Here is a 21,373-nt window from a genome sequence, read left to right as displayed (position 1 = left end):
ATTCCAGGGTGAATTTTTGTTTACTTAAATTTTAGGATCTTCAGTGTTATTAGAGATATTAAAGCTCTTTATATGTTAAATTCTTGGCTTTGAATTTCTGGTAGTGTAAGTTTAAACCCCAAACTCGTAGGAGGTATAGTCTGATGATGCAAATTCTGAGAGTATCCTTTTTTTTCCAACCAGAGCCCAAACAAGCTTTATTGTCATCTTGCTTTACTAATGAAAAAATACATTTTTTCTAATCTGTGCTTTTGCTTAATTTGAAGCCCTTTCAATGTTCTAGCTCTAAATGTGGTACTTATTTCCAATGGATCTCTAGGTCCACACATGCATTAAATTCCAAGCACTTTGTTATCAAAACTAACACCTACCTTGTACACCTCTCTTCCCCAAGGGCATTTGCAGCATTAGTTCACAGAATTACTACTCTAGTTTTGAGTTCATAGTACCTGTGCAAATTAAGAATATATTGTGGGTTTTCATCCAGCATTTGTAACTTTTTCCTATAATTTTAGTAGGTCTCAAAGCCACTCAGCTGGAGACCACATTTCCCAATGTCCCTTGCAGCTGGATGTGGCTATGTGATTAAGTTCTGGTCAATGGGATGTGAATGTAAGTGATATGGGCTATTTCTGCCTTGCATTTTTAAGGAAATCTGTCCTTTATGTTCTGTTTTTTCCTCTTTCAGCTACCCAATATATTGCTATAACATGAGCAGCTGTCATAGTTCCAGAGATGAAGTTATGTGTTGAATATGATGTAGCTCTCTGGATCACTTGTCTGTTATTTGAAAAAGAAATAAGCTTCCCCCTTAATTAAGCCACTGTATTACTAAACTTAGCCTGTGATCTAACAAAGGCTCTGAGGGTCTATTGTTTACTTGCATCAGTCAGGTAAGATATTTTCAAAATACTTCACTTAGAGAGTTGCATTTTCACTCATCAACCTTCCATTTTAGACATTGGATTTGGCCCAGATGCTTCTGAATGATAACTTTAGAGGAATATGTGTCCTAGAACAAATAAACGGCACTATCTTTAATCAATAAGATTTTAAGCTTTTCTTTTGGGCTAATTATCATAAACCATTCGCTCATTGTGGAAGTAGCTGCTGTGAAGGTGATTCTTTAGGAAATATACCTCAGTCACTTTTCAGTTCTTCTATATATAAACTTACATGAATAAATAATTTTCATCTAGGAAAGCTAAGCTTCTCAAATGAGAATGATCACCTTAAAATGTTGTTCTCAAATAGTAATTTTAAATGTCCTTCATGTCCCTTCAAATATTGTGAAGGGAGTGGTGTAAACAGACTTGAAATAATATCACAGCCCTAAGTCAGCCAACATCTGGGCAGATTGCTTGTGAAATTTCATTTTGAGTGTTATGTTTTATATTTTTTTCTGTTTTTCAAAGAATCCCTTAGGAAATTTTCTTAACCATATTTGCAATAGAAGCATAGGAAGTTTTAATCTCAGACATACTCTACAAAGGGCCTATTCTGAATAAAAATGTCTGGCAAAGATGTAAATTCCACCCCTTTCTTCTATATTTTGACAGCTTCAATCTCCTTATGAGTTAATTCCAGCATAATATTTGAAAAAGTGATATTAATGTGGTCTGATTTATCTTAATTAAGAAAATGATCATCCTTGTCAAGTGCCTAGAGATTCACAGGTCTCTGGATGTCAATTCTCTCCCTCTCACTGTGACCCTACCATGATGACTCTAAGCACAATTGCACAGTAAGGTGTGCAATATTAGGGCAGGACCAACATTCCATGTTGACAACTAAGCCTCCATTTTTAGTGTGTACCAGAAAGAATTGCTCCTAGGGACTCATGTCTTTAGTTTAATCAACTTTCCCTCCTTTCTCCAACACACCCATAAACAGAACATCCAATATCATATTTTTTCGATCAAAAATTATATATGCTAATCTCAAAAAATGTCTACTTTGCTCTTGGCACTCTGATAAACTACTTCTCAGCATGACGTTAGAAGTAGTTAAAAATTTGATGCTCTGGTGTGAAAAGTTGTGTAACCCTAAAGCCATGTTTATAATCACTTAAAAAAAAGAGCCACATGACCACCTTATGCTCCATCAAGTTGCATAAAATACTCTATCACAGAATTAAAGCCATAGAGATATTTGTCCTTACCAAATATCTCAGCCTAGGTATCACTGAATTAGTATGACATCCTTTTCATGGCTAATATGAGCATTTATGGAGGGCTTTCTAGAAACAACTTGAAATGATTTATTTCTACTGCATTTCCACCATTGGCAAAATTTTTGGTAGCCAAACATCTGACACCTGCAGCTCATTGTTTCTTATTATTTTCAAAACTATGAATGCTGCAGTACATATTTATTGTCATCTCTTGAAATTCATAAGAAGGAACAGACGAAGAGAAAGAGTCTGTTTAAGAGCAAGATCCAACAAGCAATGTCCCAATCTAGAATGTGTCCTTGTCAATGTCAAAGGGGGAAACATATGTCCAGCCTTGGTAGGGCTCTCCTAAGGAGGGGTGAGACAAAAATTCAGAAAGGGACTTAACTTCTGTTTCATTTCCTTCTCCTATAATTATGCCATATTTGGAGTAATGTCCATACAGAAGAATATGTGAAAATTAATTATAAGCCAGATGTATGGAATAATATCTTAATTGAGGCTAAATATTTGCATTTGATTAGACCTCCATAAAGCATATCTGACGTGACAATAACAATATTGGCTGGTGCAAGAACACACGAGTGGTGCAGAATGCTCCTCAAGACACTTTCTTCTCTATTTTCTGGTTTTCCAAACAAAGCTGACAAGTGTGCAACAGGTATTAGCCAGCTCTAAACTGAGGATCTTTAATCTGGAGTCTATGGGTCCTAAGATTCTATGGATAATTATCAATATATCTATGGTTGTTATTCTAAGGAACAGGCCTATAGTTTCACCAGATTATTAAACAAACTGAGACACAATAAAATCTAAAAATGACTTCCTAAATGTTATACAGAAACAGAGTTGGTGACTTGCTCCCTACAATGATTTGAAAGTCATTGAATTAATCTGAGTTCTCCAGAGAAATTGAACAAATAAGAGATGATATAGATATAGATAGATACAGATATGGATTTAGGTAAGATAGATATAGAGCTCAAGAGATTTATTATGAGACATTGGCTCATATGATTATGGAGGCAATTCTGCAGTCAGCAAGCTGGAGATCTAGGGGACCTGATGGTATAGCTCCAGTCTGAATCTGACGACCTGAGAACAAGGATAGCCAATGGTGTAAATATTAGTCTGAGTTCAAAAGCAGGAGAAGAGTGATGTTGTAGCTGAAAGTCAGGCAGAAAGAGAAAAATTCTCTCAATCTGCCATTTTGTTTTATTCAGGCCTTCAACAGATTGAATGAAACCTACCCGCATTGGGGAGAGCAATCTGCTTTTCCCAGTCTACCAATTCAAATGTTAATCTCATCTAAAAACACCCTCATGGAAACATCCATAATAATATTTAGCCAAATATCTGGGCACCCCATGATGCAGTCAAGTTGACACATAAAATTAACCATCACGAGTCCACCTCTTGTCAACTTGGCACCCATACATATCTCCATGAACCATACTTAATCCTAAATAATGACAATAAAAAAGTCATAATTCCACCTAACATGATAAAAATATCCTGCATGCAAAATAAAATGCACTAATACCTTTCCCAGAAAGGAAGGTAAAGTACTCAAGTGATGTTTACTCTTCTCCTTAACATCCCATTACTTAAAAACTATGATGTAAAACTAACAATGATTAAATACCATGATATAAAGTCAATACATTTGTCAACATGATAAGAGAATAAGAGAAGGAAGAAAACAAATATATTTGCCTAATATATATATGTATACACATACACATATTCACAACAAAATGAGGACTATTTATGACAAATACAGTTCTCATTTCTATAACTGGTCACATGGTCACAATGGATATTTATAACTACCTTCTTTTACTCTCCATTCTGTTTTCTCTTTGCCCTAAGCAAACATCTCAGCTTGTTGTGGCTCTTTACCTATGGTGTAACCAAACCTTCATTCCTGAAGGGTCTGGACCACTAGTAGTCTTGCCTGGATTGGATTGTTGTAGTTTCCCATTGACCTTCATCACAGAGCATGGTAATGCTAAGAGAAGCCCTAAGGAATCTCCTGTATTCCAGACATACTTCTCTTTATCTCTATTGTGGAGTATCAGGCCACTTTTCCCTTGGAAATCAAGGTCAATTACTCTACCCAGTACTACAACCTTCTTCTTTGCCTATTGATTCAGAGGCATGAGTCCAACGTATTCAGATAGCAGTTTTAACTTACAGTTCAAAGCAATCATTGTATCTCCTGATGGAAGAATTTCCCCCTTTAGGGCTAAGACCTCAAGGCCAGCATAGCCTAAGGCTGTGGGAACAGGAACTAAAAATTTTGCTACTGTATCACCAAAGGTAATAGTGAGTGATGCCACTGCCATTTCCACCCTTTAATTCCTGGACTCGTGAATCTTGGCTATGTCAGTAAAAGCACCATGTGATGGACACTGATTCAGAGAATATACAGCATTCCAGAGAACTTTGCACAGCCCTGAATCTTCAAAAGCCCTTGCTACCATTTTATCAAGCCACCTCATCAGAATGGCAGGGAACATGGCAAGACCAGTAAATTTCATAAGTATGGGCCCACTGACATGCTTTTTTTGCTGTGGAATTTCTCGTTCAGAAGCAATGCTCTGTGGAATATCATGATGGTGGATGAAGAACTTTGTAAGTTAACAGATAGTAGTTTTAACAAAAGTATTGTGTGCAGGGAAGGCAAATTCATATGCAGAATAGGTTTCTATTCCAGTAAGAACAAAATGCTGCCCCTTCCATGATGGTAGCAGTCCAATGCAATCAACCTGCCACCAAGTAGCTGGCTGATCATACATTGGGAACTCAAGTGTTGGTCTCTGCTGCTGGCACATTAGGCACTCAATACTCGCCATAGCCAGGTCAGCCTTAGTGAGTGGAAGTCTATGTTGTTGAACCCATACATAAACTCCACCCCTGCCACCATGGCCACTTTGTTCGTGAGCCCATTGGACAATGACATGGGTGACTGGGAAAAGGCTGACTGGTATCTGCAGAATGGGTCACCCAATCCACTTGATTATTGAAATCCTCCTCTGCTGAGGCCACTCTTTGGTAAGCATTCACATGGGACAAAAATATCTTTAAGTTTTTCACTCTTTCAGAAAAGGCCTATGCACATACCTCTTCCCCAGACCTTCTTGTCACCAGTTTTCTAGTTATATTCTTTCAAATTATCTGACCACTCAGCCAAGCCATTGATCACAGCCCATGAACCTGTAACTAATCATACATCTGGCCATTTCTCCTTCCAAGCAAGTGAACGACTTGGTCCACTGATCGAAGTTCTGCCCACTGGGAGGATTTCCTTCACCACTGTCTGTGAAGAGAGGGTCTGTAGAGCTGCATCCATCCACGTTTTTGAGTTGTTATCTGACAACCAGGCCTGAGTCTTCTCTTCATCTGTCAACTGATCATAGGGAACTCCCCATGAGGCCATTGGTGCAGCCTGGGAAAGAGAAGGTACAGCAGCAGGAGTGGGGACCATGAACACAAGACACTTCTTCATGAAAATTACTTGTGACTTCAGGGCCTGTTCAGGCCCAGTCACATATATATCACTTCCACTGGATGATGGAGTGCTGCTGCTGCTGCTGCTGTAGTACACACTCAACTTTATGGGTGGGTCAGGTAACACCCAGTTCATGATAGATAGCTCAGGTCACATGGTAACTTGATCATCTATGATTAAGTGTTCAATTTCCCTTAGGGCCCAGTAGCAGGCCAAGAGATGTTTTTCTAAGTAGTTTTTCTGAGCTGATAGTTGTCCCTAGAGGATGGCAGCATTCTGCTCTAAAATTCTAAGAGCCTGTGCTGTGATTCACCTATACGGGCCTGCCAAAGGCTACAAACACTTCAAGCACTATTGGATCTACTGGATCATATGGCCCAAGAGATAGGGCAGCTTGCATGGCAGCCTGGATCTGTTGCAGAGCCTTCTCTTGTTCTAGGCACCACTCAGAACAAGCACCTTTTCAGATCATTCAGTATATGGATCAAAGAGACACACCCAAATGAGGAATATTATTGCCTCCAAAATCCAATGGAGCCCTCTAGGTGTTGTGCCTCTTTTTGGTGGTATGAGGGGCCAGATGCAACAACTTATCCTTCACTTAGAAGGTATATCTCAGCATTTGCCATACCACTGAACCTCTAAAAATTTCACCGTGATCACAGGTCCCTAAATTTTTGCCAGATTTATTTCACACTCTCTGACGTGCAAATGTCTTACCAATAAGTCTAGAGTAGTTGCTCCTTCTTGCTCACAAGGTCCAATCAGCATAATGTCATCAATGCAATGGAACAATGTGATATTTTGTGGAAGGGAAAGGTGATCAAGATTCCTGCAAACTGAATTGTGACATAGGGCTGGAGAGTTGATATATTTCTCAAGTAGAACAGTGAAGGTATATTTGGGGCCTTGCTACATAACATAAAACTGATTCTAGTGACAGTGGCTTCTAGTGGCTTCTAGTGGTCCGTAATGACAGAAATGGAGGAAAGTACATTTTATAGATCAATAGTTGCATACTAGGTACCTGGGAATGTGTTAATTTGCTCACGAAATGAAATCATATCTGGTACAATAGCTGCAATTGGAGTCACCAGCTGGTTAAGCTTACAATAATCCACTTTTATTCTCCAAGATCCATCTTCTTCTGCATAGGCCAAATAGAAGAGTTGAATGGGGATGTGGTGGAAATCACCATCCCTGTATCCTTCAAGTCCTTGATGGTGGCCTTACTCTGCAATTTCTCCAAGTATGCAGTATTGCTTTTGGTTTACTATTTTCCTAGGTAGAGGCAGTTCTAGTGGCTTCTGTTTGGCCTTTTCTACCATAATAGCCCTCACTCCATAGGTCAGGAACTAATGAGGGGGTTCTGCCAATTGCTGAGTATATCTATTCCAATTATGCATAGTGGAACTGGGAAAACAACCACAGAATTGATTTGGGGATCCACTGCATCCACTGTGAGATGGACCTAAACTAAAACTCCATTGATCACCCAACCTACGTATGACCATACCCTGACTGGAGGACCACAATGATGTTTTGGGTCTCCTGGAATTAGTGTCAGTTCAGAACCAGTGAGGAATTGTTCCCAAAAGTTCTGATTATTTCCTTTTTTCCAATGCATAGTTACCTTGGGAAAAGGCTGTAGGTCTCTTAGGGAATGCTTAGAGAAAGACTGACACTATAAATTTCTGGCCATATACTGGAGTCGTTCCTCAAAGAGACCTGACTTCCCTTTATTCAAGGCATTCTGGTTCTGTAAACTCTCAAGACTGGAAACTGATTGAGGGACTGTGATTCTGCTTTTACGATTCAAGTCAGACTTCTCTTTACTTGAACTTTTCTGCCTATTCAGATCAAGTAAGAATTTAGCAGGCTTTCTATCTATTTCCATTCTAGGAACACCAAGATCAACTAACCAACACCATAGGCCTGCATGAGTCAGGCTATTCTTATTGCTGCTTTGACTCTGGTGTCCATTATGGTAACCATGCCCACTGCCCACCTTGCCTGTAGCAGTTAACTACCACCACTTGGGCCCTACCACCCTGGGATCCAATTACTTCCATTGCATTTAGGTTTGTCAATTTAGTGACTACAGTTCCCATGGAAAGTTTTGGTCTACAAAGAAGAGTGATCATAGAGCTCTTCAAGGATGCCAGGGCTCCCCTCACAAATTTATTTCTCACAGTAGTAGTGAAATATATGTATTTTGGACTCTCTCAGTGTAAGTGAGTAGATTTTGTTTTGTTTTGCTTTTTTATTATTTCATTGAGGTCATATTGTTTATAACATTGTGTAAATTTCAGGTGTACATTATTATATTTCAGTTTCTGTATAGACTGCATCATGTTCTCCACCAACAGTCTAGTTTTTATCCATCACCATACATATGTGCCCCTTTACCCCTTTCACCTTCCTCGACCCTCTTCTCCTCTGGTAACCACTAATCTATTCTCCTTATCTATGCGTTTGTTTATCTTCCACATCTAAGTGAAATAACGTGGTATTTGTCTTTCTCCGTCTGACTTATTTCGCTTAGCATAATACCATCAAGGTCCATCCATGTTGTTGCAAATGGCATGATTTTGTCTTCTTTACGGCTAAGTAGTATTCCACCATATATATATATATATTCCACATCTTCCTTATCCATTCATACATTGATGGGCACTTGGGTTGCTTCCACATCTTGGCTATTGTGTATAATGCTGCAGTGAACACAGGGATGCATAAATCTCTTTGAATTGTTGATTTCATGTTCTTTGGATAAATACCCAGTAGTGGAATAGCTGGATCATATGGAATTTCTATTTTTAATTTTTTGAGAAATCTCCATAGTGATTTCCATAGTGGCTGCACCAGTTTTCATTCCCACCAGCAGTGTATGAGGGTTTCCTTTTCTCTACATCCTCTTCAACGCTTGTTATTTCTTGTGTTGTTAATTATAGCCATTCTGACGGGCGTGAGGTGATATCTCATTGTAGTTTTGATTTGCATTTCCCTAATAATTAATGATGTTGAATATCTTTACATTTGCCTGTTGGCCATCTGTCTGTCTTCTTTGGAAAAGTGTCTGTTCGTATACTCTTCCCATTTTTGGATCGGATTGTTCTTGATTTTGGTATTAAGTTGAATGTGTTCTTTATATATTTTGGAAATTAATCCCTTGTTCGATTTATGATTTGCAAATATTTTCTCCCAGTTGGTGGGCTCTTTTTTGTTTTGTTGATGGTTTCCTTTGCTGTGCAGAAGGTTTTTAGTTTGATGTAGTCGTATTTGTTTATTTTTTCTTTTGTTTCCCTTGCCTCAGTAAACATGGTATTTGAAGACCAATGTCAAGGAGTGTATAGCCTATATTTTCTTCTAAGAGTTTTATGGTTTCAGGTCTTATATTTAATCATTGTTAGTTAATTTTTGTGTATGCTGTAAGATAATGATCTACTTTCATTCTTTTGCACGTGGCTGTCCAGTTTTCCTAACATCATTGATTGAAGTGATGTTCTTTTCTCCATTGTATGTTCTTGGCTCCTTTGTCAAAGATTAGCTTTCCTTATATGTGTGAGTGAGTATGTTTTAAATGACAAATCCACTCTAACATTCCAATCTCCTTAAGCCTTTGAATCCCTTCCTCTACTTTAAATCAAAGGAAGTCTATCTTTTTTAATGCATTTGAGTTGGCCACATTTTGTCTTAATTTGGCCAACCAACAAGCAAACTGTTAAAGCCTTTCTTTACTCCCTGAGCTGCAACATTAAATACAGAATCTTTGCTTAGTTATCCCATATCAACAAATTTGGCCTGATCAAACTTTACATTCCTTCCATCATTATCCCACATCCTCAGTATCCATTCCCACACATATTCTCTGGCTATCTGTCTTTATATATTAGAAAACTCAAGTAGTTCTTTTGGAATGGTCCATACCTTCTCATGGGTCACACTTTGTACCTCACCTTTAGGGGCCTGCTGGGTCTAGTTATAGGTTGACAAGCAAAGAGAGGTATGTATTTCTGTGGATAATCAGCATTGTCATACCTGGAAATTGTTCCAGTCAATGCCCTCACTTTAACAGTAGATGCCCTGCAAGGCTAAGGTTTCAAGTTGTGTTGTAATACAGCCAGTCATAGGAAGAAATTCTACATTTGATTTTCAGGAACCTCAGCCCTGCAACTACAGGAGATAAGGGTTTCCTTTAGGGCACACATAGAACTTTCAGGTCATTACCACAGTGCTTGAGCTAGGAATCCAAATCCCGGGGCTCATCTTTTTCTTTCCCTACTTTGTCCAGCAATATTAGAAGCAACCAGCCAACCTCATTATAGTCATTAGTTTTCCAAAAATTTTTGAAAGTGTCATATAAATAGTCACCTAGCTCCTTGCTTCTTATAAGTGGGTGATTAGGAGTAAGTATACAATGGAGATATTTGAGTATCTCTACTGCCAGATCATGCCATGGACTATCTGTGCTCTCTTTACTACTAGAAAAAGAATCATTAGCATTTTCAAATCTAATCAGATTAGACAGCCAATTCCAGAAATTCCAGAAACAATTCAGAAAACTCATCCTTAAAGTTCTGTTCCCCTATAACCACTTCTGGTACCAAAATCTGTATTATTCTGGGTTCTTCATAGAAACAGAACCAGTAGTATATATATATTTGTTGATGCAAATAATCCATAATCAATCTATAAATCAAAATTGGGGTGAGTTTATTATGAGCCAAATTTTGAGGACCACATAGCCTGGGGCCTTTCTTCCGCAAGGAAGGAAGGCCACCAAAGAAGTGGGGTGTACAGAGCAGTTATACACTGTCAAAGAGCATGTATCACAGATGATTGTAATGTCCCTTTTACAATAGTCACAAGATCGCCCTGCCAGATTGCCCTGTCAGCACAGTGATTGATGGACACAGAGGGTAGCATGTCTGCTGTCTCCATGGGTGTGGCTGGTGGCAAGTCTGTTGTCTTGAGTTGGGTGGTCACAGGATGAGTGCAGCAATCAAATCCTAGCCTAGGGATAAATGCTTATCCTAAGGAAATGCCAAGGTGGGGGAAGTTGCATCCACATCTTAAGGGCATATGTTTTTGTGTTTGGGATATGTTAATTGCTTAAAGAAGATATACAATGAAAGTTCAGAGGCCACAGGTCCCTTTTGGATAAACAAGGTCAGACCGAATTCGTTTTACACCAAATGTCTTCCTCATACGCTCCAATATATGCTATTGCTTCCCATTTATTTATCATACTATATATACACTATATATATATATATATATATATATATATAACAAATTGGATCATGTATTATAGATGCTGAAAAGTCCCAAGATCTGCAATTGGCAAGCTGGAGACCTAGAAGAGTTGATGGCATAGTTCTAGCCCAAGTCCAAAGGGCTGAGAATTAGGGGAGTTGATGGTGTAAGTTCCAGTCCAAGAACAAGTCCAAAGGGCAGGAGAAGACCAATATCCCAGCTCAGAGGCAGTCAAGCAGAGAGAGAAAATTGTCTCTCACTCTACCTTTTTGTTCTATATTGGCCTACAATGAATTGGATGAGACACACACATGTTGGAAAGCGCAATTTTCTTTTCTCAGTCTACTAATTCAAATGTTCATCTTGTTCAGAAACACCCTCACAGACACATCCAGAATAATGCTTAATCAAATATCTGGGCACCCTGTGGCCCAGCCAAGTTAATACATAAAATTAGCCATCACAGTCACCAAAAGAGTGGCCTGACTCAAGTCCTCTCCCTGACTTAAGGGCTTGGCACTACTTGCTCCTGACTCATGTCTTAGAATTCTTACCACTAGAATAATTCCTTTTGGTTAGTATTGGGCAGGATTCATGAGAAAAGGGATTCCGTTTCTTTTTCTTTTTCTAATATAGCCTTAGCATCTAGAATAAAGTCTGGCTCATAGTAGGTATGTATAAGTTTTTTGAATGAGTGAAATTGGTTCTGGTGGCAAGAGGCAGGGTCCAGGCAAGAGGCTAGAGTTTGGGGGAATAATATTTCTTTTATAGGCTCTGGAAAGAGCAGGTCTGGGCCCTGGATAGGCTATGAGGATAGCATGCAAGATAGAGGTAGTTCTCGAGAACAAGTCGCCAAGTTCTAGAATTATTAACCAGAAAATCTTAAATTCTTCCTGCTTCAGGTCAGATTGATTCTAGAGCCTTTGGCAGGGCTAAACCTACTCGTGGAGGTCAGATGGCCCGGCTGTGGGTGAGAAGACCTGTAGAAGCTGGGACTAGCCCCATCCTTTGGGAGAACTCTGAAAGAAATGCTTAGGAAACACTAAAGAAAAATAAAAAATTTCATATTCACCCTAACACCTCCCTCCCCAGCAGGCCCTAGACTCATATTGACATAATTTCAAGTGAGAGGGTCTTGATATGTATCTCATCAGCCATCAAATAGCATTTTACTTCCTTCATAACCAGAGACAATGCAGTCACTTGCTGCCCTCACTCAGGCAATATATTGAAATACACACACACACACATATGCAGTTCCCTGTAGAAAACAAAACAGTGAAAACTGAAGCTGTAACATCTTTCCTGTTATCACGTCAGAGATTTTAGCAGAAAATGCATTTGTCACATTCAAATATTATGTCCTACTCTCTACTTTTTTCAACTTTCTGCCCAGAAATCTTTCTTTCCTGTTGAATATGTTTTGGAACTCTCAATAACCTCCCACCTCACTCCCACAAAATCCACATTCTAATGATAATCGATCTTTGGTTGTGATAATAAAGGTCATTTCTTCCACAGGTGTTACTCTTTGTCCCATACCTAAAAAGATTATATCTCCCAAAGCTCACGGTTTTCATTTTCAAACTGGCAATATTCCCTACTTAAAGGTTGTCATGAAGATAAAATGTATGCAAAAGGGCTTTATATTACATGCTATGCAAATGTAGGTAACTGTTATAATGACAACATTTAGCATGTATAGAAACATAATAAAATGAAGGAAATACTGATGACTATTTTGCCAAAAAAAAAAAAAAAGAAGAAGAAATAAGTAGTAAAGAACACGATACTGCTCTGTGTGTAACATGAAATGGACATGTGCACCTATATAAGGTTGAATATGCACAAATAGTTTCTGCAAGGTTACAAAAGATAAGAATAGCAGTTATCATCTCTGGAAAAGAGGACTGAGGTTTAAGGTGGGAAGGAAACGTAATTTTCATTGAATAACATTTTTACTCAATTGTCTGAATTTTTATTACATAGATACATTGTTTTCCCAATTTAATATAGTTGTTCATAAAATATGATGATAAGATGCTTTATTAAAATTATAATAGAACCTGATAAATTTTTATTAATTTTTTATTTTTTGTTTTTATTAATATCAGCCCATGATTAGGTACTGACAAGAATGTAGTTCATGTAACAGAATGTCTATTAGAAACTGTGGTGTTTTAACCTGTGATTTAGCACTGGAATGAAAAGGCATCACCGGAAGCTTGGAGCGTATTTGCAGTTGCCTGCAGGCGCCTGTTGTTAGGTCAGCCACAGATAGTAGAAAGAAACTGGCACACAGGATGAAGAGACTTCAGTTCAAAGTCTGACTCAGCCTCTTCCTGCGAGGCTGAGCTTAGGCAGTCATTTTTCTCTTCTTAAAATAGAATTAATTGTCCCTGTCCTGCCTATTACACAGGGTTATCAGGAAGATCAAATGAACGATTCCCCTGACAAGACCGTTTGTATCTCTAAAGCATTTATCACAAGTTTCTGCCCATAGGGAAGCTTTCTCTTTGAAAATAGTTTAAGAATAATACTAGTATTTTTATAGAGCTTTACTGTTTCAAAGTGCTTTCACAGGCATTGTCTCACTTGATTTTCATTATAGCCCTATTTAATGTATATTATAATTGTCATACACATTATATTAAAAAAAATAAGCTTGAGTTTAGAGAGGATAAGTGACTTATCCTAGTCACCTTAGTAATTGCTGAGTATGGAACTCAACACATATAGTCTGACACAAATCCTGTGTCCTTTCTCCTGCATCAGGCCTCCTGAATAAATTCCATGGTTAATCATTAAATCATATGCTTTGCATATGTTCCCATTTAATTGTCTTTAAACTCTACAAAGTGTGTAATAATATTTCCCCCATTTTACAAATGAAGAAACTGAAGCTTAAAGAGGTAATAAAATGTGCCCAAAGTCATACAATTGCTCAGTGGTGGTACTGCTGTTCACAAACCTTAAACTACCCTACTTCCCAAAGATAGATTCATTATCTCCAAGAATAAATACTATCCTCTCCATATTTGAACCCATTCCACATAGTTTGGCCAAGTGATCTTGAAGACTCCTAATATATCCCTCCCCTAATCAAAAACCTTCATGACTCCTTACTGTAATTTGGATAAAGATGTGATCATTTTGCCTGATATGTGAGCTCTGTCCCTATTGGATTGCAACCAACATTTCCAGCCTCACCCTCAACCACTTCTCATAATCCAAACAGCACTATCACCTTTCTTTGTGCCCCTTATGCTTTCCCACATCTATTCCTTTGCTCTTAATGTTCCTGCTGTCTTGGGGGCACTGCCCACTTCCATATTCGTGTGCCAGCTAAACACCACACCTTTAATGAAGACTTCTCTAATCTCCTCAGTTATCTTACAATGACATTGTAGAAATGGCATGGGTTTTGAAATCACACCTGAGTTGAAGCTCAGAACCACTTCTTGCTCTTTATGTAATCTCAGGTCTCAATCTTAGTTTTCTTACCTGTAAACATGGAAATAATAACCATATCCCAGATTGGCTGTTAGAATTGGGTAACAATACCTGCCTGAGAGTGGATGCTCAATAAATATTAATTTCCTTTTCCTTTTCTCACCTCTGAACTCTATAAACCCTTGATCTATAACTTCCTAGTTGTCACTTTGTATCTTTTATTGCAGTTAGTTAATTATGTGTCTTATCTCATGTCCAGAGTGTAAGATCCTTGAATGCAGTGTGTTTATCTAGGAAATATCCTTAACACCTATTATAAAGCCTTACTCAGAGTGGGAACTCGGTAAATATTTTCAGGCAATGGAAGAAAACAGAGTCAACAGAGAACGTATACTCCAAAAGGTCATTTATATATTATTGATTTACTAGATTCTAAAAAGGGATTTATATATACACACATACACACAATAGAGAAAGAGAAAGACAGGAGACAGAGAGGTGATAAGCAAGTTGTCTGCATTGGGTTGGTTTGCCAACAGGTAAAATGTGGCAGGTGGATAACAACAGTAGAGATTTGAGGCATAGGCAATCTGTAGCAGCTCAGAAATGCTGAAAGTGTTCACTGGCATCGTTTGTCAGCAAGTAGAAGGGCCCTAGCAGCAGACTTGGAGTTCAGGGGCAAGATTCTTGGGGGTAAAGAGGGGAGAAGGATTAGTAAGACAGAGCCTCAGTCTCAAAGTGCCTGGATTCTCACACAGGTTACCTAGACTCCTGTATTAGACCCAAACTCAAGAATCAGACAGAACTGACTTGCTGAGCAAAGGACTATGTCCTGATCTGAAGTCTTCCAATTTGGATGGGTTCATTCTCCCTCTTATGGGTTTGCCAAAACTTAATTTCAGAAGTTCTGTTGGGAATCTTTACTTTCCTTTTTTTATCTGGATCCTCTCAAGACCCTCCAAAATTTCTCTTGAAATACAGATCTTCATGTGGTAAACAGAATGAATCACAATGTTAAGTAATCTGAGAGAATTATTTAACTACCATTTTTATCTTATTATTGTTTTTAACAATAAAACATGACTAGCAGTAGTCTCGTGGACCAATAAAATTGATATATCAATTTCTGCTAAACGTATCCTTTAGGCATACCTAATTAAGCGGATATAAACCATCTAAAGTGCATCCCCACATTCTGGATCAGCCCTAGGCATAGTATAGGAGTACAGTGGCTCCCTAGCTCCCACAGGACAGAGTCTGAGCTTCTTAGCTGGGCACTGAAATTCTGAATCCATCCAATTCTAATTCTTCACAATTCCATAATTTATATACCTTTCCATCTTTATTATCTGCTGCTTTCTTCTATCTACTTACTGCTCCAGCCAAGCTGGTTTCCTTGCTCCCTAACCACTGCTGCATTACCTGCCATGGTTCCTATTTTCCCCATATGCAATACTGAGTCCCTCAAGGCTCTCTACTAGCAACCCTCCTTTGAAATCCCACTGCAAGTCCTGCCTATGAAATCACCCCCAGTTGACTCAGTTCTCAGAGATTGTTGCCAGCTATGAGATGCCAGAGCTCTCTTTTGGCACATGCCTTTGCTACTTAAAGTGTGACCAGCTGGACCAGCAGCAACAGCATTAGCTGGGAGCTTGCTAGTAAATAAATGTAAATTGTTATTAAATCAATCTAAATTTTAACAAGATCCAGGTGATTCATATGCACATCAGAGTTTGAAGAAGACTGGTCAATTCCCCCTTGCTGTGTTAGTTACCTTTTCCACAGAGGTGCTGTTTTAATCAAACTCGTTGTCCTCCAGGTATCTCTACAACTCACCACAATCCTCTGAACGTGGTAGAGTTTGAATGAATTTTTACTGATACTGATCAAGAAGTCTCATAAACACCAGCAAACTGACATCTGCCTGTGACTTGACTCTGATTTTGGTCCTGTCATCTCTCTGTTAGTAGAAAAAGGAATAAGCTACACTTTGCAGATTTCTGAGATAAAGATCTTAGTCAACAACCTCTTCCTTCCAAGATCTATGTCACCGAGTGGTAGTCTATCAACCTAAACAACCAATAGATAACACAATCTTATATCTTGATGAAATTAACGTGGGATGGAGTCTGCAGTAATTTCCTAGGACTGCCGTAAACAAGTACCACAAACTGAGTGGCTTAAACAACAGAAACTTACTGTCTCATAGTTCTGGAGGCTAAAACTCTGAGATCAAGGTGTCATCAGGATTGGGTCCTTCTGAGGGTTGTGAGAAACAATCTCTTCCATGCCTCTCTCCTGGATTCTGGCGGTTGGTTGGCAATCTTTGGTGTTCCTTGGCTTGTTGAGGCATCATTCTGATCTCTGCCTTCATCTTCACATGACATTCTCCCTGTGTGCGTCTGTCTCTAAATTTCCCCTCTTTATAAGGACACCAGTCACATAGGATTACTTCTGTAAAGACCCTATCTCCAAATAAGGTCACATTCTGAGGTACTGGGTGTCAGGATTTCAACATTTAAATGGGGGAGGGGGAGCGCAATGCAACCTATAACAGAGTCTCAAAACTTTCTGAATGTTAGATGGTGTGTGTGTGCGTGTGCGTGTGTGTGCACATGTTTCAGATCTCCTAGGCTCATTAGGAATCTGCTGGAGAACACGGAACAATTAGTTTAAAATCCTGGCCAGAGAATCCAGCTGGCAAATTTGAAAACTAAGGACTTACGCAGCAAGACAACCAGGAAACTCTAGTCATATTACCCTGAAAGTGTCCTTGGCAGCAGTTGAGCACTGTTAAGTGTTTCTTCTTTGATCTATAGGGAAGCACAGCCCTATTTTGCCTGGACACTACCACTGATTTTAGAGACCTAGCACTCACTCACTTTAACAGGACTGCCTGTAAATTGCCAGGAATGAATTAGGGAGTTCATAGTGAGATTCCAGATCCTGGAGGTTCAGTAGTTGCTCACCATTACTGTTTCCCCAAGGGTTACACCAAGAGTAGCTTTAGTCATAGAATAAGGATGGAGCATGAGGAAGCCATACTTTTTCATGTAGTATCAATTGAGTAAACATTGAGTACGGATATGCATACAGTTAACTGGTACTACATGTCAGATGATGTCTCTCTGATAGCCAGTTCTCACATAGAAAAAGATTGATGAGAGGCTAGTAATCAAGGGAGACATGGGCAAAATCCCAAGAGACCTTAAGCATATTATTTTTCTTCACTATATTTGGGAGGTTGAGTCCTACCAAAAATAAGCACATAAGCATATTTATCTTTAGGAAGAAAGAGATGTTGATCAAGGAAGAATTTTCAAGAATTACTTGGTTTTCTCCCAAGATCTGTAAATATTAGAGCTCTGAAGGATTAAAAGTGTTCAAGTAGTTTTCATTCCATTACTCTAAAGGCAGTATTTCTCCCACCTGGTTTAGGATGTTTTTTATTATTATTATTTTCAAGTAAAGATATTGTGAGACAGTTTGTAGTCTTTTAAATCACAGAAACAACCGTTCAGCATATTTTGCTGCATTCAATATTGGCTAAGCATCTTTTATTATGAAATTCTATTTTTCATTCTTAAAAAAGGAAAAAAAAAATGACCTAGGTCTCTTTCCCATCTGCTTCTACAGAAGGAGGCAGAGTTTTATGAGTATATTGGTTGACTGCAACTCAAGTGGAAGACATTAAGTGCTACAAATTTCATTTGCTTTTGCAGAGTTAAACTTTGCATAGCAACCTGTCTTCAGTGCTGGGCTTCCCCTCTGTGCTCCAGGATTCTCACATAAAGCAAGAGAATTGCAGCAATAATTAATGCTTCCAAGAGTCAGAGAAACTGACAATCCAGATCAGACAAGATTTACCAACCTACCTCTGGTCAATCTCAGGCTTCTTACATTACACAAGGAAAAGAAGTCCAACAAGATTTGTAAAATTAAATGAGGAGAATTTGGATTTATAAGCAAAAGCATTGGATTATGATCTGAGGGTCCCTGGAATAATTCCCAGCTAAGACTCTATGATTCTCTACATCTTAATTTCCTTTGTGAGTACACAGGTAGAGTGCTGACTTCTAAATATCTGCTTGCAGATTAACTGCTTTCAGCATCATTCATGTTGATCATTTTAGGAAATATTTTTCAAATTGTCCTCGACAGACCACCTGCATCAACATCTCCTGGGATGATGATTAAAAATAAGATTTGGGGCTGGCTCCATGGTGTAGTGGTTAAGTCCGGCAAGCTCCGCTTTGGTGGTCCATGTTCACGGGTTCGGATCCCAGGCGCAGACCTACACCACTTGTCAGCCACACTGTGGTGGTAATCCACATATAAAGTAGAGGAAGATTGGCACAGATGTTAGCTTCAGGGCCAATCTTCCTCAACCAAAAAAAAAAAAAAAGAGGAAGGTTAGAAACAGATGTTAGCTCAGGGTGAATCTTAGCAAAAAAAAAAAATATATATATATATATATACACACACACACACAGATTTGGGGGCCCCTCCCCTACACCTACTGAATAAGAATCTCTGGGAGTGAGGCTTAGATATCTGGGGTTTTAACAGAAACCCCAGTGGTTCTTACACACACTGAAGTTTATAAGCCACTGATCCAGGATCTCTTCCTTCAATGGCCAGGTTCTGGGGCAAGACTTGATGCTAAAACACTCAGGTAAGGATAAAGGAAGAGGACACTGCTGTTGTCAACCCTGGACCTTGGGCATCCCAGCACCACTACTTCTACTTCCCCTGGAGCCAGGATGTCATTGTCTGTAGCTCCATTGTCTGTGCTTCTTTGCCTCACTATTCCAGGCAGGGAATCTGTTGGCTGGCCCTAGCTCACACACCACAGACCTGGGTAAATTAATACACCATGTTTTCAGCTTTCTATCATGAGAGGGAGAGTTTGCCTCCTAACAAGATTCATATAGTAAAGGATTTCTCAGACATAGGAAGAGGATTGTCAGATTTTTGTGTGTGTGTGAGGAAGATTATCCCTGAGCTAACATCCGTGCCCAACTTGCTCTACTTTATATGTGGGACTCCTGCCCCAGCAAGGCTTGATAAGCCGTACGTAGGTCCGCACCCGGGATGCGAACCTGCAAACCCCAGGCCACCGAAGCAAAGCATGTGAGCTTAACCACTATGCCACTGGGCCAGCCCCCAGATATTTTTTTTTTGATGATAACGGGAGTGTGGAGAGCAATACATGAGAGGTCAGCCACACCCACTACAATCATTATGGCAGGAAACAAAACCTTGGGAGTTGGAGCACTGAAACCAGTGAGTCCCTCTTGATGAACCCTGAGGACTGATTAGAAAATCCCTCTAAAGTGTCCCATAGAACTCTTCCTTGATGATCTCTCTCAAAAAGCTTCTACTTAAATCATCTTTGTTCTTACTATTAAGTCCAAATTGTTGACACTTGAAATGTTTTAGTGGTCCTGTGTCTCTAGCCCTTTAACTTTTCATCCTAGGAGTAGTTTTAGACTTCCTAGGTATCTTATCTCATTCGCCTCTGTGTTGCTTCTTTGACTTTCTGTGATTCTTTTACAATTTTATATGACCATTCTAATTTTGCAAGTCAAGAGAAGCGCAGAAATGGTGAATAAAAATCAAGGTCATGTAGCTAACATGGCACAGTTGAGTTATGGATGTTTAACCTTCTATAATAAGCCCAGAAAGACAATTCACTTTCTAGGCCTTAGGCATCCTTGGTCATTTTTATATACCATCTCCACATACCTGTATTTATATGCCTCATCCTGCTCAGTTGGATTACATTCTTTTTAGAAGCTTTAAAACTTCCCATAGAATGAATTCTTTCCATGTTATTTCCTGTAGGTAAATTCAAGCTAGACTTGCTTTCCTAATAACTTGTATCGAGTGTCTTGTTCTAGATATTTACCAGCATATCACTTAATCTCAGCCTGGCTGATATTTTCTCAGAGCTGCACTGTAGTCTGAGACTCTTCCTATCTAATCCCTCTTTCTTTTTCCTTTTCTTTCACAGGTGTCAGACTTGCATCATGGTCTGAAGGCTCTCTCTGCTTTCTCCTACTCCCTCTCCTCTTCTCTTTTCAGACATTTCTCCCAATAAATATCTTACAACTCTAATTCCATCTTAGAGTTGGCTTCCAGAAGAACTGAACTGGCAGAGTACCTCTCCTCTGTGTTTCCATCGCATAACTTTATAATGGCAGTTTTCATGATAAAAGTGTAAGAGTGTTCTTTAAAAAAAACAACTTTATTCAGATATAATTCACATAGTATACAATTCACCCATTTACATTGTACAATTCAATGGTTTTTAGGATATTCATGGGTATATTCAACATTCACCACAGTTAATATTAGAACATTTTCATCACATCAGAAAGAAATGCCATACTCTTTAGCTGTCACCCCTGTATCTCAGTTTCTCTGAAGAGTGGTTCGTGCTGTCATGCCAGAAGTCCCTCCTCTCACGGACCTGTAATTATCTTTTTAATTAACTGTTGCCTCAACTAAACTATGAGCAACATAAGAACATGGATCTCATTTATATTTCCCTAATAGCATTTATTAGAACTTGTGACATTTTCTTTACTTATTTTCTAGCTATTTGACCCCCAAGATGGTGGCAACTTTGTCACATTCACCCTTATAATTCCTACAAGGGTGCCTCGTAAGTGCGTAGCACAATACTTGGTACATGTAAGGAACCCAACAAACCTTAATGAATAAATGTATAGGTTATTGTTGGTCATGACAAATTCAATCCATGGAGCTAGTCTATCATCCTCACCTCATGGTGGGATTACATCCTAATAAACCCATTGTAAGTTGAAAATATCATAAGTCCAAAATGTATTTAATACACCTAACCTACCAAACATCATGGCTTAGCCTAGCCTACCTTAAGCGTGCTCAGAACACTTACATTAGCCTACAGTTGGGCACAATCACCTCACACTAAGGCTATTTTATAA

General features: G+C 38.9%; 1 long non-coding RNA gene across 2 annotated transcripts in view; it reads right to left on the bottom strand.

Moving 5' to 3' along the window:
- Positions 1 to 21,373, bottom strand: part of LOC147913374 (uncharacterized) — a 79,250-nt gene that overhangs the window by 41,864 nt on the left and 16,013 nt on the right. Inside the window, exon 3 of one of the 2 annotated variants that reach the window (XR_015548884.1) lies at positions 17,747 to 18,778. The exons of the other annotated variant lie outside the window; for it this stretch is intronic. This is a non-coding gene — a long non-coding RNA (uncharacterized LOC147913374). Of the gene's footprint in view, positions 1 to 17,746; positions 18,779 to 21,373 lie in introns of those variants that run through there. 2 annotated transcript variants of the gene reach the window in all.

The sequence above is a fragment of the Ceratotherium simum genome, chromosome 28 (genome assembly GCF_057802395.1).
Source record: "Ceratotherium simum simum isolate JZ-2026a chromosome 28, ASM5780239v1, whole genome shotgun sequence".
Taxonomy (NCBI): domain Eukaryota; kingdom Metazoa; phylum Chordata; class Mammalia; order Perissodactyla; family Rhinocerotidae; genus Ceratotherium; species Ceratotherium simum.
This window is presented reverse-complemented; position numbering and strand designations above follow the sequence as displayed.